At 43.9% G+C, this 27,738-nt stretch overlaps 1 protein-coding gene across 8 annotated transcripts in view; it reads left to right on the top strand.

The window, feature by feature from the left end:
- Positions 1-27,738, top strand: part of TNRC6B (trinucleotide repeat containing adaptor 6B) — a 1,322,553-nt gene that overhangs the window by 41,295 nt on the left and 1,253,520 nt on the right. Inside the window, exon 2 of one of the 8 annotated variants that reach the window (XM_069231277.1) lies at positions 17,258-17,338. The exons of the other annotated variants lie outside the window; for them this stretch is intronic. The gene's annotated coding sequence lies outside the window, so the exon portion shown is untranslated. The remainder of the gene's footprint in view (positions 1-17,257; positions 17,339-27,738) is intronic. 8 annotated transcript variants of the gene reach the window in all.

Genomic DNA, 27,738 nt, shown 5'->3' with positions numbered 1-27,738 from the left:
CTACATTTGGCCATCCACCAGGCATCCAGTTCTGGGGGCGCCTCTGCTTTGGCCCTTTTACTTAGCCATGGTTTCTCTGTGACCCCCTTTGCCATGCTATTTCTGGAGCATTAAAAAACGTGTCTTTTTCACTCATAGATGATCTTCAGACGGGCTTGGGTATAGCAGCATCTATTTTATTTGCATCACTCTCGACTTCTGCTTCACCTCTGTGAAGGCCTGTTGCTACTGCACCCGCAATGTATAGTCTGGGAAAAGCATCCCTTTGTTATACTCTATCAACACAGTTTGTTGGGGACAAACCTCTGCAGGAATAGTGTCCCTGTCGCCCATAGTGAAGAAAGCACAAAATAATTGGCCTGGGGGGCACCCTGTGGCGGCGCGTGACCAGGGATCTAGACACCCTTTCAATAACAAAGAAGGGAGAAAGGATTCCCTCCAGTATCCATGAGCAAAACCAGCGGGTGAAATACTGTACCGGGTGAGCACCCTTCAGTCCCTCCAGAATTTATACCAGCCAGTTACTGTTCTGCTGAGAGCAGCACTGTGTCTTCATTGTGTTGCTACAATTGCATCGCCACTGAATGCAGTTTAACAAGTCGTCTTTGAGGGATCACAGTTCGCCTTTTGCTGAGAAGACCCATTTTTCCCCGTCTGCCAAGATGTCAGTTACCTTTCGAAGGTCATGACGTAGGAGGGAGACCTCTGTCCCCCCTCTTCATCAATGCGGCTTTCTAAAGTTGATCTGGGCTCTTTTTTATGGCCTGCAGTGTGGCTTTAGATTATTGTGTGCCTTGTCTTGACAGGTTGTTCGACACTCCCCCCTGCTGAGATTGCTTTTTAGGTCACCAGTAAGTGTTTTGTAGTCTCCCCTGTCGCCATCTCTGTGAGGGGCTCCACTGTCCCTGGCCTGATTCACCATCCAATAATTGTTATTTATTTTTTTCCCCTGAAGTTTGGGCCGGTGCCTCTGCGGGCCCTATGGTCAGCAACAGCGCATGGGGTGGTTTCATTAACCCCCTCTGTTTCCACCAGTACGAGCCACTGGTTGGGGGGGAGGAGGGGCACGTCATCTCCCAGGTCTGATGGATGTAAACTCAGCCCCCTCTTGCCCGCCAGGTCATCCCCTTGGATCTGGGCTCCACCAACAACAGCTCCACAAGGGGTCTGTCGTTCTCTCAGGCTCACCAGTCTCCAGCTGGCTTGCCTCACCTCTGCAGCTCCTGACAGGCATGTCCAGCCGGTGGTGCCTCAGGGCCTTCTGCTGTCCTCTTAGTCCTCTGCACCTCCTCTGTGGGCAGGTCTTTTGGTGCAGCCCTGGCATCTCGCCATCTGCACCAGCACTCCAGACCCCTGCCTGTGTGGGTATGGTTCGGGCTCAGTGCTCCTACCATGAGGGGAACAGTGCTGGAGGCTGCAGGCTTTGTTTCCCTGGACGACCCTTTACAGTGCAGCCTAGGCCACAGTGGCCTGCCCAGTGCGCCCGCTCCCCTGGGGCTGCCACCCACCCTTAAACGCACCACACCTCCACCAACCAACATATTGGGGGCAAGAAAGATGCTTCCCCGCCAATAGTAAGTCTTGCGGGTGCTGCCCAATCTCGGGGCCTCAGCTGCCTCCACTATGTCCCGGGCCCTGTGTCATCTACTAAAGGGCTGGCACAACACCTTAGTTCTTTTTGCCTCAACCGGAGGGGCAGTGAGAGATTCCCAGGGCCAAATCTGTGCTCTGTTGCAGGTTGAACACACAGATGCGGATGCCAGGTTTTTTGAGTCCTGGTGGGAGCTCAGAGAAGCTTGATCATCCTCTTTGGCTGCTAAGCCATACCAACTCACTATTATCAATAAACATGTATTTCTGTGTGCTGCATGAATGCATGTTAAAATACTCTGAAGAATCCTCTACAATCCGGTACATAGTAAACTAATCCATAAACCTCTGCACATTACAGGGAGTGCAGAATTATTAGGCAAGTTGTATTTTTGAGGATTAATTTTATTATTGAACAACAACCATGTTCTCAATGAACCCAAAAAACTCATTAATATCAAAGCTGAATATTTTTGGAAGTAGTTTTTAGTTTGTTTTTAGTTTTAGCTATGTTAGGGGGATATCTGTGTGTGCAGGTGACCATTACTGTGCATAATTATTAGGCAACTTAACAAAAAAAAAATATATACCCATTTCAATTATTTATTATTACCAGTGAAACCAATATAACATCTCAACATTCACAAATATACATTTCTGACATTCAAAAACAAAACAAAAACAAATCAGTGACCAATATAGCCACCTTTCTTTGCAAGGACACTCAAAAGCCTGCCATCCATGGATTCTGTCAGTGTTTTGATCTGTTCACCATCAACATTGCGTGCAGCAGCAACCACAGCCTCCCAGACACTGTTCAGAGAGGTGTACTGTTTTCCCTCCTTGTAAATCTCACATTTGATGATGGACCACAGGTTCTCAATGGGGTTCAGATCAGGTGAACAAGGAGGCCATGTCATTAGATTTCCTTCTTTTATACCCTTTCTTGCCAGCCACGCTGTGGAGTACTTGGACGCGTGTGATGGAGCATTGTCCTGCATGAAAATCATGTTTTTCTTGAAGGATGCAGACTTCTTCCTGTACCACTGCTTGAAGAAGGTGTCTTCCAGGAACTGGCAGTAGGACTGGGAGTTGAGCTTGACTCCATCCTCAACCCGAAAAGGCCCCACAAGCTCATCTTTGATGATACCAGCCCAAACCAGTACTCCACCTCCACCTTGCTGGCGTCTGAGTCGGACTGGAGCTCTCTGCCCTTTACCAATCCAGCCACGGGCCCATCCATCTGGCCCATCAAGACTCACTCTCATTTCATCAGTCCATAAAACCTTAGAAAAATCAGTCTTGAGATATTTATTGGCCCAGTCTTGACGTTTCAGCTTGTGTGTCTTGTTCAGTGGTGGTCGTCTTTCAGCCTTTCTTACCTTGGCCATGTCTCTGAGTATTGCACACCTTGTGCTTTTGGGCACTCCAGTGATGTTGCAGCTCTGAAATATGGCCAAACTGGTGGCAAGTGGCATCGTGGCAGCTGCACGCTTGACTTTTCTCAGTTCATGGGCAGTTATTTTGTGCCTTGGTTTTTCCACACGCTTCTTGCGACCCTGTTGACTATTTTGAATGAAACGCTTGATTGTTCGATGATCACGCTTCAGAAGCTTTGCAATTTTAAGAGTGCTGCATCCCTCTGCAAGATATCTCACTATTTTTGACTTTTCGGAGCCTGTCAAGTCCTTCTTTTGACCCATTTTGCCAAAGGAAAGGAAGTTGCCTAATAATTATGCACACCTGATATAGGGTGTTGATGTCATTAGACCACACCCCTTCTCATTACAGAGATGCACATCACCTAATATGCTTAATTGGTAGTAGGCTTTCGAGCCTATACAGCTTGGAGTAAGACAACATGCATAAAGAGGATGATGTGGTCAAAATACTCATTTGCCTAATAATCCTGCACTCCCTGTATAGTAACTTGTAATCTAGTAAATTGTAAATATTCAAAGTAGTCTTCTGTATGTAACTTCATGCAAAGTAGACTTTAATCAAGTAAAAGGCAATGTATTTGGAGCAGTATCCAGTAATGTAATGTAGAGTAGTTAGTGCATCTTCTGTATTAAAATGTAATGTAGGAACTCGGACCTTTTTGAGTAGTTTCCCTTCATTTTGCCCATCTCTTTTGCTGGCATTAGTACTCTGTGTCTTTTAAACCAGAGTAAAGTGCTTGTGCTTCTCCTTTAAACAGATCGAAATTGACTTACCCCTAATTGGCATAACAGTGGATGGTGCAGAAACCCACCCCTGGCTTGGAAAATTGAATGCCACCTGTAGACTGGAGCACCTATTGTGCCATTCACTACAGTGACAGTGAAAACATGGCATCAGGCCTACCCTTTGTAGCCTGACTGTAGCAGAATTCACCCTGCTGCACAAGCCTTTCAAAAGCATCCATTTGACAGGTAGGAAAACCTAATTTTAGTTATTAAATGAGTCAGCCCTTACTAAACTTTGCTACCCACAAGACATGATGCATAATATTACCCTCTTGGCTACTAAGCCCTTTCCTCCTAGAATGTTAATCCCGTTTTTTTGGCTCCTTGGGGTTATTTTGCATCTAGGCCTTTTTATTCTACATAAGGTACCCAACGTTCTAAGGATTGTAAATGTACCCAGGGTTTGTGGATTCCCTTGGAGCCGATAAAATAACCAAAATATAGCTACTTTGTTTACTTTTTTTTTTTTGGGGTGGGGGGGGGGGGAGGTTACAGGAAAAAAAGTGCTCCGCAAAAGTTTTTTTTCCCTAAAAATGTCGTCAACAAAAGGTTTGCTATGCTAAAGTCTCCATCATCCTGGTGTTCAGGAACATGCAGAACTGAATCAGAAAAACCCTATTTTTTTTAACCACAGTTTTGCCATTTTATTAAAGAAGTAGCTAATTTTTTCTTTTTTTTTCTTTTTTTTTTGGGTGTGCTTTCATCCTACTTAGTTTTCAGAGAAAACTGGTGTAAACCCATGGGTGATACCGGAAAGTAGATTTCTGAAAAGTAAACAAACTTCTGAATTCAGCAAGGGCTCATTTGTGTAGGTTCCCCAGGGTTTTCCTAAAGAAACTGAACTCACTGTTGAAATAAAAACTCTTGATGATGAGTAGGAAAAAACAGCAGTTTGTGATGTTCTGATTTGTTACTTCTTGTCAAGATGGCTGGTTTACAAAAGCAGTACACCATTACGTCTTCTACAATTTTATTTCACTGACTCCAAAATTGGAAGGGCAACCAGGGGGGTCAATGGAAAAAGTCCTACCTGTGTACTCCCTGAAATTATATGCATATCCAGTGGCACTTTAACAAAGCATATACAGCTTAATACCATAACTTGCTGTCTTGCTGGAAATGTAATGTCTGAATACCAAACTGCCCTTGAACAGAACCAGAGACTCATCCACATATAAGTCCTTCACTGGAAAATAGATCTCAGAGAAACGATCTACCAAATGGTCAAGAACAGGCCAAATCTTGAAAAGAGTGTCACAATAAGGGTGATCTTGTGGCTCTTCTGTTGCATTATCCAAAACAAGCAGCATCTGCTGCAGAAGCAAATACCAATCTCTACGCATGGTTACTGGAAATAAAGCAGTTGCCTTAAAGGGACTACTAGTCCAATATAAAGACAGTGATGGCTACCTAATCTGTCCCCTCAGCAAAATTAAACCATAGAACTGCTTAATCTCATGGAGATTTGTGGGAATCCACTGGGTTGCTCTAGTGGGTCTTAAGTGTGTCACTACTGTCCGTCAAAAACTGTTAAAATAAAACACCAAATGAAAAACTGCACATTTTTTTCAAACAGAAAGAACCAACATATTGAGAAAATAAATTTCAACTAGGACTGTATACACAGTAGGTGTAACTAAGCACATCAAGCTACTTGCCAACCAGGTAGCTAAACAGAAAATATGTAGCAGTACAGATCACAGTCTGTCCCACACTTAAAATGGATCTTCTGTGCAACACTATTGTCCCTCTAAAAGTGTTCTGCATGTGAATTAGTGTGCTCAACGATATTGTGCAAAACCACATCAACATTAAACAGAAGAAATTAATAGGCAAAAAGCCTCTGTATTAACTCTTTACCCTCCAACACCAATAAAGGTAGGCACAACATGCTGCACCATGTTACGGGCAACCCAGGGTTCAGCACTACAGCCCCTGGCTGCAATCCAGCTTGCTCCTTCTGCACTACCGCCATTTGAGTATCCTCCTCTAAATGAGGCACTTCATCAGCACTAATGGTGGATTTGTCATCAGATGATTTTCCTCTGGGACGGAACATTCACTGCCAGAATCTTCAACTTGTCCCTCTGCTTCATATGCAGTCGGCCTCAGACCCATGTGCAGAGGTAGATTAAAAAAGCAAACCAACAACTTGCTGAACAGTCAGCCTAAAGGCAGCCATAATGCTTACTTATAAAACCAACACAACAAACAAGGCAACAATAAACAGCATTGTGTCAAATTAGAACTCAACAAACTGTGACTGTATCAAACGGTAAATATAACTATTGACAAATACTGATCTGGGAAAAAACAAACAACACAATGAACTTCATAGTCCAAAAAAGATACCGCTTGGGTGTCGCAGACAGGTAGACTGAGGATCAACTGCGCCTACTCCGCACCGACACAGCAAACACCAAAGATAGCCCACTAGAATGGAAAAGCAATTGAATGTCCAATTACAAACTGCATATCTACTAATGGTGAAACCACAAGCAGGAGTTGCCACCAAGGAATGAGAAATAAAGCATTCAGTTCACGAATGCAAACCATGACAAGAAATAAAACAGTTAACCTTATGAAACAAAATTAAGTCTGCCCCTGGGAGCAGAACGACATCGCAAATGTCTGATCTGCCATGAGGCGGCACACAGCAATAGTTAAAAATAAAATAATTAAAATAAAATAAAAAAAGTGCACCCTGAATGGGAATGAGAGACACAAGATGTATATCGCCACATATCCTCACACACTCAGCCAAACAATAGTCCACACACAGAAGTGTATTCCCTGGTGTCTGGCGGTTGTGTGACCCCCCTCCCCAACTGCCCTGTTCAAGAAGGGGAAGGGTGGCAGGCAGATCAGCCTAAAAGATGGCCGGAAAACAGTGGCAATTCCGGTTTCAAAATAGAAAGCAGCCCTAACCCAATGGGCTGCTCCCCCAATATATACAGGCCTTAAAATGTACTCGCTATGGCAAGTCAGATTTTATCAGGGAGACCTATTTTTAGGGCCTACTGACCCGATCTAGCGTGAGCGCTCCACCTGACAATGAACAAGTGTTCTGTTTGTTCAGAAAATGAATAAGCAATAAAGATGCCTTTGTCTTGTTTTTATCTTATCACATTTACTCTGTATTCAAAGACAGAGGTCAAATGTGAACTTATTACTTCTTACAAATAGCTGTTTTTTTCCCAGAAGATTGGTGTTTACTTTTCTTTTTCGAAATGCAGAGTTAGAGGATTCTGTAAACTGAGCTGCCTGACAATCTTGCTGGGCACACAAAATGTAAATAGCTTCTAAATGAACCACACAAGATTTTAAAATATATTTCAGTAGTTAACCAAGCTTTTTTGTAATTCTGAATTGAGATGGAAGCAGATTTTATTAGAATCTAAACAAATCAGAATACTTTATTTGGTTTTGTGCACATGATGCATATTTGCTGAAACACAATTTCCACACATTATGGTGTGTTCGCTATATAGTTTATCAGCAAAACTGCATGTTATTAGGAAAGCCTGCGGCCATTTAAATGGAAAAGGTATGTCTGTAAATGACAGTGTGCTCTCTTATACTTCTTTAGTAATATATTTATTAAAAGTGAGTTTTTAAATTGAACTGAGAAAATGTCCTCTTTTCACCGATGGCAGTGCTACCTGTGAACTAAGAGGCAAGTCAGAGGTCATGTGTAAGCCTATATGTGGGTTAGATTTTTATTATTATTATACATGGAGCAAAGGTTGATTCTATAAAATCAAACAAAAGTGTTTTGTGCAGCAGACATGCTAAACTCCTCAATTTGAAGGTGTTCTTGTATGTGATAATAAAAAAAAAGGTGACTCGGTGAAATAAAATATTTGCCTAGGAACACACAATTTGAGACAAGTTTGAGTCAAGCATATTACAGTTGGGTTGAGTAGATCTCCAGATCTGGTAAAGTTTTTCAGATTTTTTTCGAGACTTGATATATATATATAGAAATTCCCTGGTGACTAGTGTTTCCCACCACCCGAGGGTCAAATTGGCCTAGAAATGGCCCATCTGCTACTGGGGAGGTGGGGGGGAGGAAACAAAGGACATGTCTGTTTCAAAATGAAAATTGCCAAAACCTTTCTCCCCAAAATGGGAAACGACCTTTGCCCAAGGGGCCACCCTCTGACGTGCATAAATTTCATATCCCTGGTGTGGTGTGGGTTTACAGAGGACAGGGCAGATTGGCCTAAACAACGGTTGATCTGCCCCAGGGGTTGAGGGTGGCGGTGTCCTTGGAGCTTAATGACTCTTCCCCAGTTGGTTTCTCCACATAAACAGTATTTACAGGACAGTCCCTGGTGTCTATTAGATTTAATTTTACGATCCTGCAGCAGGAATGCACTGAAGAGATACACTGAGGGGAAAGGTTATCTCCCCCCCCCCCCAGCAAGCAGACCCTACAGACAAATGTTCTGGACCCAGCAAATGACTTCCATTGCTTTCTGGGTCCATGTGATTACGTTGGCACGCAGTGTGCATGCTTATGCCGTCTCCCCTGGGAAGGGGGATGGTATGATAGTGAAAGCACTTCCTTGGTGGAGGCATATGGTCGGGGCAGCACTTTCTCATAGGTGGGTGCTAGGACATGCTGGAGCCGTCCATATGTGACATTAGAAATGGCATGCATCCCCAGTGACTAAGCCCAAAACAACATTGTCACGGGTTGGACTCTGGCAGATAGGCAACATCAAAGTACAGATTATACACTTCAATCTATAGCTTTTGACCTGTCCCAGCTACAGGCTCCATTAAGAGACTTCTTAGGTCTCACAAGCGCTTTCACTTGTGAGAAATATTGTATACAACAAGGGACTTGCAACCCGCTCATTGCTTAACATTTATTGGCTTCACTGTCACTCTTATTTGCTGCCTTCCAATTGGCCAGCTGGAGCTGGCTTCCTTTCCTGTTCTTTCGACTGGAGCATGGGCCAAGTACCGCTTTGCTTCATTGTGATTGCCGTCCTTCCGTTGATCGTGCTGTGATTGAGCCACTGCTTTTATCTTCTTCTTTTCTGTTGTCGTTGTTTAACATCTTGCCATTAGTAGCTATGTTTTACTATGTCACGTGCTTGTCGATTAAGCCTTTTTCTCCTTTAAAATAGATGTTTATTATAGCAACAGATTTTATCTGATTTTATTGGACAACCTATGTTATCTGTTTCCAAAAGCATTTTTACTAAGACATGGGTGCACATGCTTTTTTCATGTGATAGGATTTTATGAAAATGTAATTTTGTTTCTTTTTCACGCTTGAGGAGGTTAACTGATTTGTTCATAATCGCAGGAGTGTTGTGCCGAGACCTAACCAGGATTGACAAAGCCAGTATGTCTCGCCCTTGAGACTTTTGGCTCTGCCATTGCCTTTGGTTCATGTTGAACGACCTGGGCGTTCTTAACTTTGGCAATGATTTGTAGCCATGTTGTATAGCAGTGTGACTGCTGTGCAGCAGGGCAAAAAATAACAATAAAAAAGGTGCTATAATGCATCAAATGCTAATGTTCTTAGAACAAAAGCATTGGCCCCTGCTATGTCCTAGTGCTTTTCAAAATTACTTTTAGCCACACTGCAAAATATCTGCACTTCTGTACACCATAGCTACAAAACATTACCAAAGCCAGTAGCTCTCATAGGTGAGACCTGTTGGCTTTGCTAATACGTATTTAATAAACATCCACTATAATGATGAAGTTAGACTTCTTTAAATAGGTTGGAATTGTAACTTTTAGAAAGTTACCTTTATTACACCTTACTGTGTCAGAAGTGGCTAGAGGCTAACTTGCATTAGCTCTCCAGCAACTGTTCAGCCTATACTTGGCCTAATTGAGCTGTGAAACAGGTGTGAGAACTGCTCCTAGAGCTGAAAAATGGACTGGCTTTGTGAAGGTGTTTTTTGAATTAACCTTGCAAGAAGACCAGTTAATGAGGAGCTAGGAACTTCATTAACTTGAAAGGGGATCTGGTCTTCCGTAGTAAGTTTAAGGGGAAACCTTCAATAAGCAGGCTTCTATCCACTTGTCAGGTTGGCACCAACCCCAGTGGGAGAGAGCTATCTCCCAGAATCTGTTTTGAGTGACAGCATAAGCTGAGGCTGCTGATTATCAAGGCTACACCTTGGGGCGGGCACACGGGCACAGCTTGAGGGACGAAGGGCTTCTCCATCTTGGATTTTGGGGAATTAGATGCACTGTGGGATTGTTTGCAGTAGGACAAAAGGGAATGGCTGCAAAAATGGGTACGGTTGCCTCTAGGAACCTCTTCTCCACTGGATAGGAAAGAGCCAGGAGTCACCCCCACCCACTAGCGGACTGAATTTTGTTATTGATCTCTGCCTGTCACCCTGAGAATCGCTAAGTGCCTTTCCTTGAGCTCCTGAGGGCCATTGGTTGTTTATGCATTAGAAGGTGTTTTTGAAACTTTTGAAACATTTTCAGTGAGAGCTTTAGCAGGACCTGTCTGAAGACATATCCAACCTGCACTTCCACAGCATAACATTGGATTTCGGCTTCGTCCTGTGTTGGGACCTCGAAAAAGTTTCTTACAAGCTTTCACATGGAGCAATCCACTGGTGTAGCCAACCCATGCTCCATCAAGGGTGGCCTCAAATTGCGCTTAGATCATAGTCTATCGCTTTTTGGCACTATTTTTACATATATCCTTTTAAATGCATCTTTTTGGTTCCCCTTATTGAATTTTTATCATTTCTTTTTTTTAATTTGTACACTATTTTCCTAATTTTGTTTGAGATTTTGTTTTGTTTGGTGTTTTGACTTTTACTGTTTTGATACTACATAAATACTTTATGCCTAGACCTAAGTTAAGCCTGTCAGCTGTGTGCCATAGCTACAAGGTGATTGAGCTCAGGTTAATTTATTGACATTGAGGGTTCACCCTGACGGGATTATTCCTAGAGGTGGAAAGTCACTCACCCCCAAAAAAATTCATAGGTCCCTTGAGACTCATTTATCATCATATCATATGTAACAAATCGCTGGTATACTGAAAAAAAGTTACTGGAAATTATACCACCATTATATAAAAAAAACCTATGAGTCTCTCTCTCTCTTTTTTTTTTTTTTTTCCCCAAGCAGGAATATATGCTCAACATTTTTACGTGTAATGTTAATAGTATAGATAGCGCAGTGCTCCAAACCATGTACGTTAGACCTGGCATCCTTAGGGTGGTCTTACCCCTGACTTTTTGCCTTTACCTCCTGTTTTGTTGCTGTAAATTTTGTTGGCCTTAGGACTTTGAGCACTTTACCACTACTGACCAGTGCTAAAATCCATGTGTTTCTCCCCTAAACATAGAAACATTGGTGTGTCCATAGTGGCATATTTAGTTTAGCTGTCGGTTCATTGCAAAGTGGTATGCCATATACCCAGGGACTGTAAATTCAATGCTACTAGTGAGCCTGCAGCACCAATTGTGCCACCCTCTCCAGTAGCCCTGGAAACATCTCAGACCTTCTACTGCAGAACCTTTGTGTGCAGTTTAACTGCCACCTCGACTTGGCACTTAAAACCTCTTGCCAAACATTAAAACTCCCTTTTTCCTACATATATGTCACCCCTAAAGTAGGCCCTAGGAAGCACATAGGGCAGCGTCCCATATAAGTAAAAGGCAAGACATGTACTTTTAAGTTTTTCATGTCCTGGTAATGAAAAACTCCGTCCTTTTTTTTTATTTCTAGGAGGCCTGCCCCCCTCATAGGCCAGCATTGGGAATCTCTTCAAATGCTTTACATGTGTAATTCCTGATCAGAGAGAAGTAGCTGCATCATGTTTGGATAAATCATCCTTACTGGTAAAGTCAGATTTATTATTACTATTTTAGAAATGCCACTTTTAGAAAGTGGGCATTTCTCTGCCCTCCCTGTTGTGTGCTTATATCCAGTATATGTCTGGCCTGGGTTAGGTGACAGCTACTCTTGTGCATTCCCTTCAGACACCCACAACACAAGATACTCAACTGCATCTGCATTCATCTGCATACTGATGGTCTTCCTGGGAGGAGGTTGAGAAGGCTCCCACTTGCATCTCAAAGGGTAGTGGCTCGAGCCCTCGCAAAGGGGCTGATTACACTCTTCCCCCCCCCTGATAACTGGGGTTGAGCTGATAGGTGAACCTGTGGACTTCACAGAAACCTTTTGAAGCCATCTCTCACATCAAAAGCACTTTTTTGGTAATAGTACTGGGTCTCTGACCCACTAAAATCAGTACACTTCTGGACTCAAGGAAACTTTGCTAGAGTAAAAACTGATATCCTGGAGGATCGGCACTTTGCTGTGCCTTACAGTCGCCCTGCGCTGCCTTGCCGAGCTGCCCTGCTGCTGCTGATCTATGCCCAGCAAACCAAGAATCAACAGTCACCCTCAAAGTGATTCCAAGTGCTTGCCGACTTGCCCCCGGTTCTATAGCAGTTCTCCGGGACCCCAAAGACCTCAAGTGTGACGTCATTGCAGCTTTTCCATAATTTCATCAAGACTTACAGCATGGCTTTGTTGCAGCCTGCCGCTTGTTTTCTCAAGACTTTGGAGTGGCTTTGTTGCAGTCTACCGCTCGTCTCACCTGCACCAAGCTGCCACAGGGTGAGCACAGGTTAATTTAGGTCATGTACTTGACTTACCCTCACTGGGATTGTGGTCCCTACTTGGACAGGGTGTATACCCCTGCCATCTAGAGACCAAATTTCTAGTAGTGTACTTATATAGAAGTCTGCATAAAACGCTGATATACCCAAGGTTGTCAGTCTGTACATCCAAAAACCTTTAAATTTTTAGGTTTTATAGAGTGCAAATCACTATAGAACCAAGACCCTGTCGCCAACATGTTTACACAATAGCTTTTTAGCAGGTGTCATCAGGACTATAGCTAATCTGACTGTGCACCTCACATTGTTTTTTTCTACAGGCATCTATACTCAATAGAGGTGCGCGACAACAACTTTCAAAGGCTAATGCATCAACATTTCACCAAGGGGGATGCAGTGTTTTTAGGGTCGAGCCTGCGTCGCTTGCGCATGCGTATCGCTTGTGAGACGCCCTTAGGAATGAGAAAAGGGCTCGGAGCCCCGTCCACGTCACGTCAGTGTCTTTTATTGGTTCGTGGGCTTGCCTGTTAAAATCTGCTTCCTTTCATTAGTGGAAGGCACGCATACATCATGCCTTTTCTGGTGGTTAGCCCTCCTCAAGCGCAGCGACCATGTACTGAAAACATGCGAGGCTCGTTGTTTCCCGTCAGGTTTGTGGACTACTTTTTATCTTTTGTTCGCAGCGCGATCTCGCTTGGCAGAAGTCGAGCGCTTTGCATAACATCGACCCTGTTACATAGTTAATTGCACTTTTGCCGGTTACGTACATAATTGCACTTTTGCCGATTGGTTTCACTACCAGTGAACTGTTGCAGCGCTGTTTTTTTTTTTTTTTTTTTTTCCCAACGTGGCAAGAAAAATCCGGTTCGGAGTTTACAACTGGTAATAGCTGTAACTCGGGCAAATGCGAGACCCTAGTGCTTTGCAAATGCTTGTTTTCTCTTATGTGCTGTTAACTCACACACTGATTTTTTTTTTTTTTATGTTTTGTGCAAGATCCACCGCATATGCACGTGGACTGTGAATGATAGGGCAATTGCTTTGTCTCCTTAGACAAAGTATGAATGAGCCACTGCAAGAATATTTCATGTCCACTGTGTGTTTTGAAAAAGGGCTGAACAGGAGTGAGCTCAGATCTTCGTTTACAACCGTCTTGCCTAAGAGACGGCAAACTGGAGCGTTGATTCTTAACCTCGGTCCGAGGACCCCTGGGGGTCCGCGAGGCCTCCACTGGGAGTCCGGAGCTGTTTTACAAAATTAAGTAATACTAAAGTGAATACAATAACATTATTGAAGTATACACAGATAAACAAGGAAAACTGAAAATGTTAACACTTTCTCTATATTTGTGAATTACACAAGATATTTCAATATTTGAGCATTTGTTTGATGTGTATATATATATATACTTGTTTATGTATTTTTATGTACAGTTTTGATATTCAAATCATAGACGTTGCTTAGGTCAGGGGTTCCCTGGCTTCCAGTAATGACTCAGTGGGGAGTCCACGGATTCCAGTAATGATTTAGTGGGGGGTCCACGGAAGTCAGTATGTTAGAAATGCTGAACTACAGCAACTATAGTAATTTGATATCGAACAGTAGCTAAAGTAATATGAAAAGTCTAGTTATTGTTTTATAAGCTAATGTGTAAAAGTCATTAGTTTCTGCATTCTACTATAGGAGATTGGCCCAGTCTGATTTAATGTAAAGTATTGCTTAATTTTATTGTAATCTAAAGCCGGTTAAACCACTCAAACTAAACCCAGTAAAATGCAAACTAGTTATAGTAATTTACGGTCTTTGCAGTATAAACTGGCCGTAGCAATTTACTTTTGTTATTTGTGCACAATAACGTTCTAAGAGTAATCTTGTATGATGTAGAATAAATGAATGAGCATTAACATTATTTAATTTGGGGCTGAGTAAAATAATTCATAACTTGGTGCCAGTAAAATAATTTGACGACTTCTGTAACTTAATACAGAATGGCCATCAATCTTTTTTCTTGTGTGATACAAAGGGCAAACCAAACAGAGCATTTTTCCGTAATCTGATACGAAGTGTAGTAATTAGAACATTCTTCCGTGATCCAATTAATGTTAAAGCAGTTGGGGTAATCTTTGATCCAACTGGTAATTCTAATAATGCACTTTGTAATGAATTAAAAGAAAAGTAGTGAAAGTAATCTGTAATCTAGTGCGGCACAAAACAATTTTGGTAACTTTCTGTAATTTGATAAAGGCTAAAGCAATCATACCTTCTGTAATGTATCACATGGTCAAGTAGTCAGAATATTCTCTCTAACGAATGGCAAATTAATTTCAGTAATTGCTTCCTGAGAATTGGTGCCAAGTGACCAGTATCATTGTTGGTAATCCAGTAAAAAACAGATTAACGTCTCCCTTTCAACTAATACAAAGTAAAACTATCTGACTCGGGTAAACTCTTGCTGCTGACGTCTGTATAACATGTACTGATTTTTTTTTTCCATCCAAACCCTCCTTCCCTTTCGTGGGAGATATTCCTTATTTACATGTCTGTATGAAGAAGATGGAGGCTGTCCGCCTTACTCGAGGGTGACTGCCTGCAGTCTCGTGGCTGCACACCCTGTGGTTGTTTAGTTATTGTCTTGCCAGTGTCTGGTTCAAAAAAGTGTAAAGGGTTGTAATGTCTTTTCTTTTTGATGGATGTGCTTAGCCAGAGCTCTTTAGAGTTTCTTAATGTACCTATGTGCACTTTACCTTCATCATTTCTTAACTGACCAAGGCATTGTCTCTTAAGCAGACCACTAAGAATTATGAAGAACATGTTCAATCATAATTACATATCTTAAATACAGTAAAATTGGCTCATAAGCCCTACTTGAATTAATACATTGCGACGACCGTGCTGTAATAATTATTTGGGGAAACACGTCCATGTACTTATTGTACCAATATCATGCTTGCTGCTGTGCATTCATGGTGCAATGTACCCTGATATACACATGGCGTTGTGATCTGGTTTAGGAGAATTTAAACGCCTTGTTCCTTAAAAAGGCGATGCAACCATCCCTCCTTTATCGGTCGCTTGTGCCTCTTTCTTTCCCACCTCTACCACTCTGGTATATCTCAGTTACATTTTTTACCTTAAACCTGGACTGTCGAAACAAACTAAATGAATTTTTAACTGCACCTTGAAGGCAATAGACACATCGTTGCTGCCTGTGGGCCATCTGGATAACATAACCAGGTGGTGCCTGAGTAAAGGCAAAACAGATGCTAGAAATCCTGATGCTGCTTATAGGTTCTAAAGAGACGGCGCCTCATCCAGTGCTCCTTAGTTGTCAGGAAGAACTCTAGGTCATCTGCGGCTATTCCCACTGCTCTCTACAATATAAAAAGAAAAAAAAGTAGGACACGGATTCAGGGTAAAGTACTCCTACACACCCAAGGTGTATTTTGTTGCTTCGAAACCTAACCATATTGAAGAGTCAAAATAGTAGAAACACCTGCCGGCAAGGAGCATGGCAAAGAGTTCAAGTGCCTGGCTGCAGCAACAAACGAGCATTTTCAATGCAGCAGGTCTCACATTTGTTCGAGTTAGAGCTATTAGCGCTGTAAAGCAAAAAAAAGCAGCACGATCGCGCTATGTAAAATGCAGCGTGATTTCGCAGCGTGGAAAATAAACAGATAAAGTAGTCCGGACTCCAGGCTGAAAACATCAAGCCTCGTATGTTTTTGGTACTTTACCAGTGGGCTAAACACCGGAAAAGGCATGAAGTATGCATGCCTTTCACAGATGAAAGCAAGTGGATTTTAAAAGGCAAGCCTACGAACCAATGTAAGTGACTGACTGGCATGGTTTCAAGCCCAAAGAGAGATTACAGAATGGACGGAGCACTTTGTGCTCGCCCATAAAAAAGGTCTGCTTCTAAGAGTAACTGGGCTGAACTGAGGAACTGTTAACTAAATGAGTCTTTTCTGACCTTATACACGTCTAGGTTTGTAGAGAGTGAACTTCTCAGTCATAGGGACCACCTGCAGGTTAAATACTTTATACATCAAGCAGACATTTATACCTATCTGCCTGTGCTGCAGGAATAATGCGATTCTGTAGATGCAGCGGTTTCTACATAGTTATTGCCACATAGTCCATCTGCTGAATAATCTCCAGATTTTAACATCAGTTTCTAGCTCAGACGGTCTCAAAAGTTAGTTTAAAAAACGGACGGATATCTCTGAACACTGTAAGGCCCTTCACGAAGGCTGACTGGTCATATTTCAGTTGCTTAGTACTATATCTGGGTTTTAAGATGGTACTAATAAGGTGAAATATTTTGCCAGGCAGTGTTACCATGTGTGGAAATGACATGCAATAAGGAAGTAATGCTATCACGAATTGTGCCTCAGTATGTTGCATAATTTGCCTCTGCTTGCTGCATAATTTGGTCCTCCCCTGCTACATAATTCCATTGACTGTGTTTGGTAAAGAGGCTAAGGAAGGAGAGAGGAAAAAAAGAGATTCAAATCTTCCCTTTCTTTTTCTTTCTTTCTATTTTTTAAGGTCGAGCCTGCGAGAGAATGCACTAGCGCATGCTTGCGAGACTCTTATCTAGAAAGGGCCTGGAGCCCGCCCATTGCTTAGTTTGTTGGCTTGCATGGCACTCTTCTTCAAAGCCTCAGAATTTGTTACTGTGGGCCAAGCATCATTTCCGTTCCTGGCTGTGGACCAGGGATCAAGCACTGAGTGATTCAGCTTAATATTACCCATCCGCTGCTCCTGGCGTGATTGAGGTACTTATTTTTTTTTTTCTTTCTCTTCTAGGGCCCTGCAAGCAGAAAGCGTCTGACTTGCAAAGACGTGCCCATCAGGACAAACAAAATTGCAGAGTTTTAGTTTCTATAGGTAAATCTTTTTTCTTTTATTTTACCAAGTCTTCTTTTCTCACTTAGCACGCATGTTTTGTTTTTGTTTGTGGTCGCTATTCTCAAAAGATGACAATTATCTTGTTCTAAATATTGCAAAGCAACATTTTCTTCTGTCTAATTTCCACAATTATGTATAACACATTATCCTGCAGTATGCCCCAATCTATACCTCTCCAGTCCAATTCCGCCCCACTCCAATCCATGCCAATCCACCCCACCTCACGCAATCCAATCCACCCCACTCAATCCAATTGACTGCATACCAGTCCACCCCACTCTAAGCTAAACCACTCACCCAATCCACTCCATTACACCGCACTCCAGTACTCCAGACCCACCCCACTCTGCCCCACTCATTCCAAAACAATCTGACCCACTCCATTCTGCCACATTCCAGTCTAAAACAATCTGCCCACTCCTGTCTGCCCCAATCCAATTTAAAAACAATCTGTCCCACTCCAGTCTAAAACAATCTGCCCCACACCAATCCAAAACAATCTGGCCCACTCCAATCTGCCCCACTCCAGTCCAAAACAATTTTCCCTACTCCAAATCACTCCAGTGTGCCCTACTCCAATCCAAAATAATCTGCCCCACTCCAATCCAAAATAATCTGCCCCACTCCAATCCAAAATAATCTGCCCCACTCCAATCCAAAATAATCTACCCATTCGGTCTCTCCCACTCCAATCTAAAAAAAAAAAAAAAATCCGCCCCACACTAGTCTGCCCCACTCCACCCCACCCCAATCCAATCCACCCACTCCATCCCATTTCACTCCAATCCACCCCACTCAAATCCAGTATAGCCCAGTCCAATCTGCCTGACTGGAATCCAGCCTACCCCACTCCAGTCAAATGTACCACTCTTCAGTCTACCCCACTCCAGTCCCCTCCACCCCACTCCAGTCCCCTCCACCCCACTCCAGTCCCACCCACCCCACTCTATTCCAAAGAATCCAATCCACCCCACTCCAAACCACCCCATCCCAAATCAGTCCAGCCTGCCCAATCTACTCCACCTCAGTCCTATCACTCCAATTCAATCCACCCACCCTAATTCAATCTAATCTATCCCACTCCAATCCACCCCACCTCACGTCAACCCACCCACCCCATTTCAATCCAACCCACTTCAATCAGTCCATACATTGCAATCCTTCCGAATCTATCCCAATACCATCCACTTCAATCCACCCCAACCCACTCCGCTCTTTTCCAGTCCTCTCCACTCTACAACACTGCACTCTCATTCTCTGCAACTGAACTCTACTCCAGTCTACTGAACTCTGCAACATGCTACTCCCCCTAACCCCCCCACTCCACTGTACAACAACAAATCCACTCTATAACACTACTCTCCCACTCCACTCTGGCACTCCATGGCACTAACTTTTAGCCATGCTGAACAGCAGCCACACTAGCGTATAACGTGGTAAAAACACATTGCCCAGCCAATAGTTCATGTATAGGCGAGACCTATTGGCTTTGCCATCGCTTGTTTAAATTTAGTGTGGTGAAACTCCACTGTTGTATGTGACAATGTCGGCTTCTCACACTGCCAAGCACCAGGGATTGTGGGCGGGGGGTAGCAATAACAGACAGCAGGACGAGTGAGGGTAGGGTGAAAATGAGAGGGGTGTGGGGAGGAGGGAGGGAGTGCCAGAAGGGGTAGGGAGAGTGGGAGAGGGACAGGAGAAATAGTTCCTCAATCGCATGGGGAGCAGTGGACTGGAAGTGATTAAGTTGAATCAATGTGAGTTTGGTCTGTGCTCCACAGAAAGGAACAGAAGTGACACTTGGCTTGCGCTGGGCAGTTAGGAAGCTGAAAAGACCTGTGACACTGAAGTCAACAAATGATAAGTAACGGGTGGGCCTCAAGCCCATTTTGTAAACAATAGTGCCTCACAAGCGACTTTGCATGCAGCGTGTGCCGTGTTGCGCTTGACCTTAAAAGTGCGCCTACTGGATGCTTTGTTTCTGAGCAAAAAAAAAAAAAAAGTTTCATAAGCTTGAGCACAAAGGTGACAGCACTGTTGCCAATTGCACAGATATCAGAACCCATAAAAACAATCTTTAGCCTTGCGTGGATTAAATAATAAAAGTTAATTGTTTTTAACTGTGGATGTAATCCATTTTTATTGTTTTTGGTTGACGTCACATTATTAGTCACATTTTGGTCTTGCTCCCCTTCTATATGTATTTGCTAGCAGGTTGCTGCTCAAAGAAGTTAATTATTTTTTGTTTTGTTAAACATTTTTTCCTTTTGTGCATTGGAAGGCTTTGTGTATTTTAACTACTCGTCTTATTGAAATAATCTATATGAGGCTTCCAGAACTGCTTAAGGATGCTCCTCCCACAATTGAGTATCTATTTGTTCAAAGAGGTTTGTTGTTTCACGTGTTCTGGGTTGTTGTTGAAATGTATCCCTAAAAGTAAAATATCATACATTATCCTGAAAAGCACGACGGCTGGTGCGAGGCTCAGCTTAACCAAAAAGCAGTTTAAATAAAAAAAAAAATGCTGATTTCTGCTGAAGAGGAACAAGATCAATTGTGGATACTGCGTTGAGTGGTTTGAAGTTTGTGGGTAAGTTGAAAGACTTTTTCATTTGGGAAATGAAGAAGACGGACGGGAATAGACCAACATGGGTTGGTTTGGAGTCCCCAATCTAGTGCTGCTGGTCGAGGTTTAGATTTGTGGTGCCACTCAGTGGCCCAGCCAAGCACTTGAGTGCTACTAGTGCTGAATCTAATGTAGCACATAATTTAAAGAAAAATGCAAAAGGTTTCCAATTCCAGAAAAAGTCCTTAAGATCAGGGGCACCCCATAAAACCACATGTTTTTTTATACAACTGCAAAGGATGGCCACTTCCTGTTCCTTCTAACTTGTGAAAGTCTGTTTGAATCAATGCATGAAGAATTGCATGGGATTGCTCAATTCTGCGTTTGTTTCACTGGAACTGGTCGGGAATGTGTAATAATAGACTTTAATCTAAAGACTGTCTTTTTCTGACACAAAAAGCTTTTGGGAGATTTATTTCTGCTGTATACAGAGTGGATTTGAGAATTTACACCTTGTTGAGGCCAGTAGAGTTAGGAAAGCGTAAGTGGAAGAGCCACTGAAAGCTTGATCCCGAGGCCTGGCTCTGGATCAGCTCGAGGTCTTCTTGGTCCCTAGATCCCAAAAAGACCCTAAATTGCACGAGGCTTCTACTTTGCACCCTTGCTCTAGCCTAATGTGCCAAGAATTAAAGATGAAATATTAGCCTTTGATGTAAAGCAGGTGACCTAGAGATACCAATTTAGTGCCTTAATCGCACAACGTGAAACAAGAAAACGTGGGATTCAACCCGTCTCACCCACTTGACCACATTATGTGATACTACGCAAATATATTATTTCAGTGGCCTCCCGTTTCTTCATTATCACATATGGGAGCATCCACGACTACATGAGCGCTAAAGAAAATCCTCCTGCGTTTGTCTTAATATGCTATAATGTTACTCATCTGTAATACAAATCTAGACCACATATAGGGTACAACTGGCAACTGACTTGCCTTTTAGTTTATTAATGGTATTGTCAAGGAGGTGCAGAAATGTTTCTCAATTCATATTTACAAACGTACTATAATACTTGTCAGTGCAGTGATTTAATCCGACGTACTCATTTTACACACTTGAAACTCTTAAACATGTTTGATACTAAAGAGGCTTTGACATTTTCACATCATGATTGCTGCATGGTTATGTGCCATATATAATTATAGGGCTCAGATTGTGCAGGGGCACTCGGAGCCAGGCCAGACCCTTGGCTGGAGTATCTCTGTTAATTAGTGGGTTCGCCCCCTTTTTAAGGGGAAGTCATGTCAGTTATACCAGATCAGTCTGCATATCAGGACATCTTCTCTGAAAAGGTGGAAGAGGTAGAGCAGTGCACGAGGCGCAGGCTCTCCATCTCAGATATTAAGGGTCAGTCACGTGAGGGTGGTGCCTCTGCTAAATGGCGTGATCTGAGATATTTGTCAGGTCAAGGTGTCTTGCACCTTTGAATTTTCTTTGATCCACTTTCTGTGTCTCCCTTTGAGCTGGGGATTACTGACATCTTCCTGTGGTATATCCTCAAGTACCAGGTAGAACTATGGGTGAAATGTTTACCAAAGTAGTTTGTGGGCTGCGTTCAGATGACTTTTCACCCATTCCCTCCTGTTCCCACCTCTCCTCTAGACAGATGTGTGCCTAGTTCTGCTATGGCTTTTCACCTGCTGCACAGTTGCTCTGGGTAAGGTTGGAGAGAAGGCCTGGTGGTGTTCCTAGTTGAACAGCCAAGTCTTCAGTTTCTTGTGGAAGTTGGGGAGTGGTGTGGCAGTTCTGATGTGTAGAGGAAGTTAATTCCAGTTTTTGGTTGCAATGAAGGAGAAAGCGCACCTTCCTGTCTTCTGAGAATGTGAGGGATTTGTGCAAGGGAAAAGGAGGCGAAGTTTAGCTGTTTGGAATGGTGGTAGGGTTGGAGTTGGTCGTTCAGGTAGGCTGCTCCTGTGTGGTGCTTTGTAGGTGTGGACGAGTAGCTTGAATTGCAATGATTGTGGATGGGTGGGCAGTGTAATTCCGCGAGGTAGGGAATGATGTGAGCGTTTCTGGGGAAGTCTAGGATGAGTCTGGCGGTGGTGTTTTGGATGGTTTGGAGTCTTGGTCTGAGTTGGCTGGAGATGCCAAAGTAGTGTGTGTTGCTGTAGTAGTCTGCTGGTGATGAGGACCTGGGTGTCTGTGCGTCTTGTGTGCATGGAGAGCCACTTTAAAATCTTGTGATGCATTCTCAGGATGTGGTAGCAGGATGCGATCACAGCGTTGACCTGTTTGTTCATTGAGTTTGTGATCAAGGATGATGCTGAGGTTTCTGGTGTGGTCTGTGGGGGTTGGCAAGGGACCCAGGTCAGGTGGCCACCAGGAGAGGAGTCCTGGGGTGGGGGAGGGAAGCTCTTATTTCCAAAGATCAGGATCTCCATTTTGTCTATATTGAGTCAGTTCTCTTGCATCCATTTAGCCACATCGATCATTCAGGCGGTGAAGTTGGTCCTGGTTGTAGTGTTTGTGTTGGTGAGTGTCTTCAGCATAGGAGACAATATTGATGTGGGCGAGATGTGCCATGTATATTTTGAACATGACTAAGGAAGGAGCCATGGAGAACCTGCAGACGACCTCCTTGTGTTTGGAAGTGAAAGCGGAGAGTCTGACTCTTTGTCTCCTTTTAGAGATGAAGGTGGCGCTCCAACTTATGATGGAGCCCTTGAATTCCTGATTTGGGAAGTCTGGCGACGAGGGCGCTATCGGAGACGGTGTTGAACACCATCCAGCAGGATGAGAGCAGTGGGTTGTCCTCTGTCCACTAATGACTGGATGCCATCTGGCTGCCAGGAGGGCGGTTTCTGTGCTGTGGTTGCTGCGAAAACATAAATGGGTGGAGTCCATGAGGTGGTGCTGTTCAAGATGGGCAGTGTGCTGCTTGTTGGTCTTTTGCCAAGACTTTGGCCAGGAATGGTGAGAGCATGCTAGGCCTGTAGTTGCTGAGATCTTTTGGGTTGTCCAGGGGGTTCTTTAGCTGGGCAGTGACCTCTGCATGTTTCCAGCTGTAGGGGAAGCTTCTGCTGAGGATGGAGGAGTTGATGGTGGTGAGCTTGGTGCTGATCAGTGTGCTTCCCTGGTTGTAGATGTGGTGAGAGCAGGGATCTGAGGGGCGCTCTGAGTGGATGTTCCACATGATTCTGGCAGTGCCTTTGTTAGTTAGGGGGCCCCAGTGCGTTAGGAGGTCGGTGCTCCTGGTGGTGGAGGGGTCGGGGGCTTCCATGATGATGTCCTCTGCAGTGGTTTGGGGTGTGAAGCTGGAATAGACCTTGATTATTTTGTTGTGGAAGAAGCCCGAAAGGTAGTTGCAGAGGAACTGAGAAGATGAAGGTGTTGATTGATTGCTGCTGTCGGGTTGGTGAATTCCTTGATGATGTCGAAGTCTTCTTTGCCAGAGTTGATGCAGGATTAGTCTGAGCATGAGGACCGCTTTTCAGCCTTCTTTAATCTGTGTTTGGAAAGATATTGGAAGCTAATGATAAATGCTACATTTTCAAGCATGGCTGGATGTGAAGGTACCCAAGCGCATTTTTTGGCTGAAGAAGTATGCAAGGTTCTAGTCTGGGTGGAGGCAGTGTCTGGATGCTTTACTGAGTTAAATGATCCGTCAGAAACCACCACCCGTCTCCACCTTGCCCCTTGCCTGTCTGTTACTTTGTCTGTGGGCTGCCCAAACACTACCTGACCATTTTTTGGTAATTAGTTTATTTATAACTATTTTCACTGCTCAGTAACCTTTACCTAACTTATCCACTGTATTGAGGCACAATACAGATGTTTACAGTATTCACCATCAAACACTCTTCAAAAGGGGCAATGAAGGACGATGTGGAGTCAAAGTAGTTCTTCTTACCTCCCCTATTAGTCCCAGTAACATTTTAAATGATTTTAGCCAGACTCATTTATAGGAAAGCTAGGGAGGGAAGCACTAGCGCTCCACCTTCTATAATCAGCAACGTGACCACCATGGCGATAATGTCCTGTGCCTCTCACTGCAGCCATAAATGAAAACCGAACCCTGGTTGGCTAGTGCAAAAAAAAAAAAAAAAACGAAAACAATTAATTTTGTTTTTCCCAAGATGCCGTATCAAGCCAATAGCCTGTGTGTTCTGCCTCACTGGCTGATCGCAACTCTCTCACTCTCCCATTACTTGTAATGCATTCCCCTGCTGAAATGCTTGGTGATTTGTCTATCTCACAGTTGAACAGCTTCTCTGACTACATATGTGAATGTGAAAATGATGGCCGATCTCTGCTGCTGTCAAGTATGTTAAGCAATTTAAGCATTGAAATTCTTCAGGGTGACCCCAAACTGTCACATATAGATTGCTTGAGACCCTACTTGATCGGGTATGCATCAAACCATCTTACTGAATCATGTAACTTGACAATTGCTCTTAGCCCCAAACATGTGGTGTTGTCCTTGTTATGTGTATTTGTAAAGTGCACTATCACCTGCAAGGGCATGCTGGCACTGAGCAGGTGTGTTCCTAGATCTGCCTAATGTGTGTTGGTTAAAAGCCAGGTCTTTGGCTTCTTGCAGAATCCAAGAAGAAAGGAGGAGGCTATGATGTAGTGTGGACAGTGGTTCTACATTTTGGGAGTGATGAAAGAGAACGCCTATCCTCCTGACCTGGTTCTGCATAAGCGTGGGATGTGTGTGTGTGTAGGAGTCCCGTAGAACAGAGGTGTGTTGGTTGTGGAAGTAGTTAGGTGCATAAATTGTGCAATGCCTTGAATGTGTGTGTGTGAGGTGTTTGAAATAGCCTATTTAGGTATTGGGAGTCAGTGGATCTCTATGATGTGTGGTGTGAGTTCTGTGTGGGAGGTTGAGAATAAGTCTAGCTGTCAAGTTGCTTGTTTATTCCGGTGTAGAGGGTGTTCCCATAGTCTAACATGCTGGTGAATAGCACTGCTCTCCACAACTCAGAACAGGTGAAATGATTTACAAAATTTGACCACTGCTGATGAAGCTTATTAACTGTCTTTCCACCATGAGTTGCAATGTTTATTGAAGGTCTTTGGACACTACACCTGCTCAGAGGGGTTAGAGTTGCCTTAAAACCTCCAAACATGATTCATACATAGTTCATACCTTTACACTTTAAACTTTAAGCCCCATACTGAAGGGCGGTAGGACCTTAGCACTGTCAGTAATCTACCAAAGTTATAGCGTTAACACCAGATGTTGGAGAGTCTGTACCTGGCTTGGCACTATCCACAGTTGCTGGGACCATTCCCTCGGGTGGTGGCAGCAAACAAATCTCTTGCCACACGCCTGTATGGGAACAATGGAAATACGTCATCTAAACCAATTATTTACCCTGCCGTATTACCCACTGCCGAGATGATTGCATTAGGTCAGTGGTGTTAGGAATGGAAGATAAGGAATTGAATAGTGGCTTCCAGGTTTGACTCCACAAATTACATAGATAAAAAAAATAAAAAAAAACTAGGGGCCTCATGGCCCAATCAACTTGACTACCTCAAATGGGTCAACAATTTCTTCACCACTCTACCCCAATGCACTCTGCCCCACACTACTATCCTCTGGGCCTTCTCCGTCTGCGCTGCGGCAGTGCGCTGAACGCTGCTCCACTCTGTGTTGCGGCACTGCACTGCACACCATGCACTCTCTGTACTGCACTGCAAGCCAGTGTGCTCTTCGGCACTGCACTGCAAGCCAGTGTGCTCTTCGGCACTGCACTGCAAGCCAGTGTGCTCTTCGGCACTGCACTGCAAGCCAGTGTGCTCTTCGGCACTGCACTGCAAGCCAGTGCGCTCTGTGGCACTGCACTGCAAGCCAGTGTGCTCTTCGGCACTGCACTGCAAGCCAGTGTGCTCTTCGGCACTGCACTGCAAGCCAGTGTGCTCTTCGGCACTGCACTGCAAGCCAGTGCGCTCTGTGGCACTGCACTGCAAGCCAGTGCGCTCTGCGGCACTGCATTGCAAGCTAGTGCGCTCTGTGACACTGCATTGCAAGCCAGTGCGCTCTGTGGCACTGCATTGCAAGCCAGTGCGCTCTGCGGCACCGCACTGTACGCCAGCGCGCTCTGCGGCACCGCACTGTACGCCAGCGCGCTCTGCGGCACCGCACTGTACGCCAGCGCGCTCTGCGGCACCGCACTGTACGCCAGCGCGCTCTGCGGCACCGCACTGTATGCCAGTGCACTCTACTCTGACCACTGCACTCTATGCCAGTGCGCCCCACCACAGTTTGCTCTGTAACACTATGCTCCACTCTGTGCAGTGCCAGTATCCTGCTCCACTCTGTTCTACACCAATCCACGACACTGTGTGCCACACCTCACTACGTCCTTCCACTCTACAACACTCTACACCATAACACTCCACTAACTTTTAGCCATACTGAACAGTAGCAACACTGGTGTACAACATGGCAAAGCCAATAGCTTTTGCACAGGCGAGACCTATTGGTTTTGCCCATGCTTATTAATTACTGCCGGGTCTACACTTATTAGGAGCCGCCATGCTTAAATCCCTGTATGCCATGTAAAAAGAAAACCAGAGGGTGGACTTGATAGTGCAAGGGCTAGGCTGCGTTTCCCTCCTCTGCACTATTCTACCCTGGCCCACTGTATTATATCTAAATGCTCCACAATACCTTCATCACTTTCTATCACATCCACGACACGTCAATCTTTTCTCATCATTCATTCCTCTCCTTTCAGAGGCAGTATTGTTTCCTAGCCGGTGTTACTTGTCTGACGCTACCCATCCTTGGGAGTCCATCTTTCCTGAGAAATGCGGAGTCTACATCATGGAAAAGTTAGCTGGTTCTTAAAGACTCTGAAATCTTCATAAACCCCAGGTCTTCCACCTCCTGCCTAAAAGCAGTGTAGTTCAGCATTCCTGATTGGCTAATCCCTTGTGAAACCTTTCTTAAATGCTTTTGTTTTGGAATTGCCTGAGGACTGAAACCTATTCCATTTTCATCTTCTAGAGTTCAAGCTTGACTTGTAGCTGTAACTTTGTGTTGTCTGTGTGGATGTAGTGCCTTTCTTTTTAGGGTCGATCGCACAAGTACTCCGTCCCTGTTGCAATCTCTCTTTGGGCTTTTAATGATGCCAATGTCACGCCTGTTACTTTCATTGGTTCGTGGGCTTGCCTTTTAAAATCCGTTTGATTTCATTAGTGAAAGGCATGCATACGTCAAGCCTTTTCCGGTGTTTAGTCCTCAAGCGCACTGGCCAACTACTGAAAACATATGAGGCTCCATGTTTTCAGCATGTTTTCCAGACTACTTTATCTTTTTATTTTTCACGCAGCGCGGTCACGCTGGGCTTTACTTAGTGCGATCGCTTTCTATTTCTTTTTCCAATTTCTGCGCGATCACGCTGCGTTTTACATAGTGTGATCGCACTCGTTTTTTTCCTTTTATTTTGTGTGGCATCAAAAGTCCGGTTAGGAGTTTACAACGCTAATAGCTCTAACTTGAGCAAATGCAAGACCTGCTGCATTGCAAATGCTTGTTGAATCATTGGTCTTGCTCCTGTTACCAAGGCCCGTCGTCTTCCTTCACGCTGCATGAATTGAGTAAAACCTTAGCCCTCATGGCAAAGCAGCTTACAAAAGTGCACAGCGTTTTACTTCATCCCACCCGGACCTTGACATACAGTCTTGAGATGTCAGCCCTTAATAAAACAGAATAGTGCCTTCATTTAATGAACTCCTTTTCATTACAAGGGTATGAATTGTAATCCTGTCTTCCTTTTGATGGGGCTGAGCTTATC

Source organism: Pleurodeles waltl, chromosome 4_2 (assembly GCF_031143425.1).
Source record: "Pleurodeles waltl isolate 20211129_DDA chromosome 4_2, aPleWal1.hap1.20221129, whole genome shotgun sequence".
In the NCBI taxonomy this organism is placed as follows: domain Eukaryota; kingdom Metazoa; phylum Chordata; class Amphibia; order Caudata; family Salamandridae; genus Pleurodeles; species Pleurodeles waltl.
This window is presented reverse-complemented; position numbering and strand designations above follow the sequence as displayed.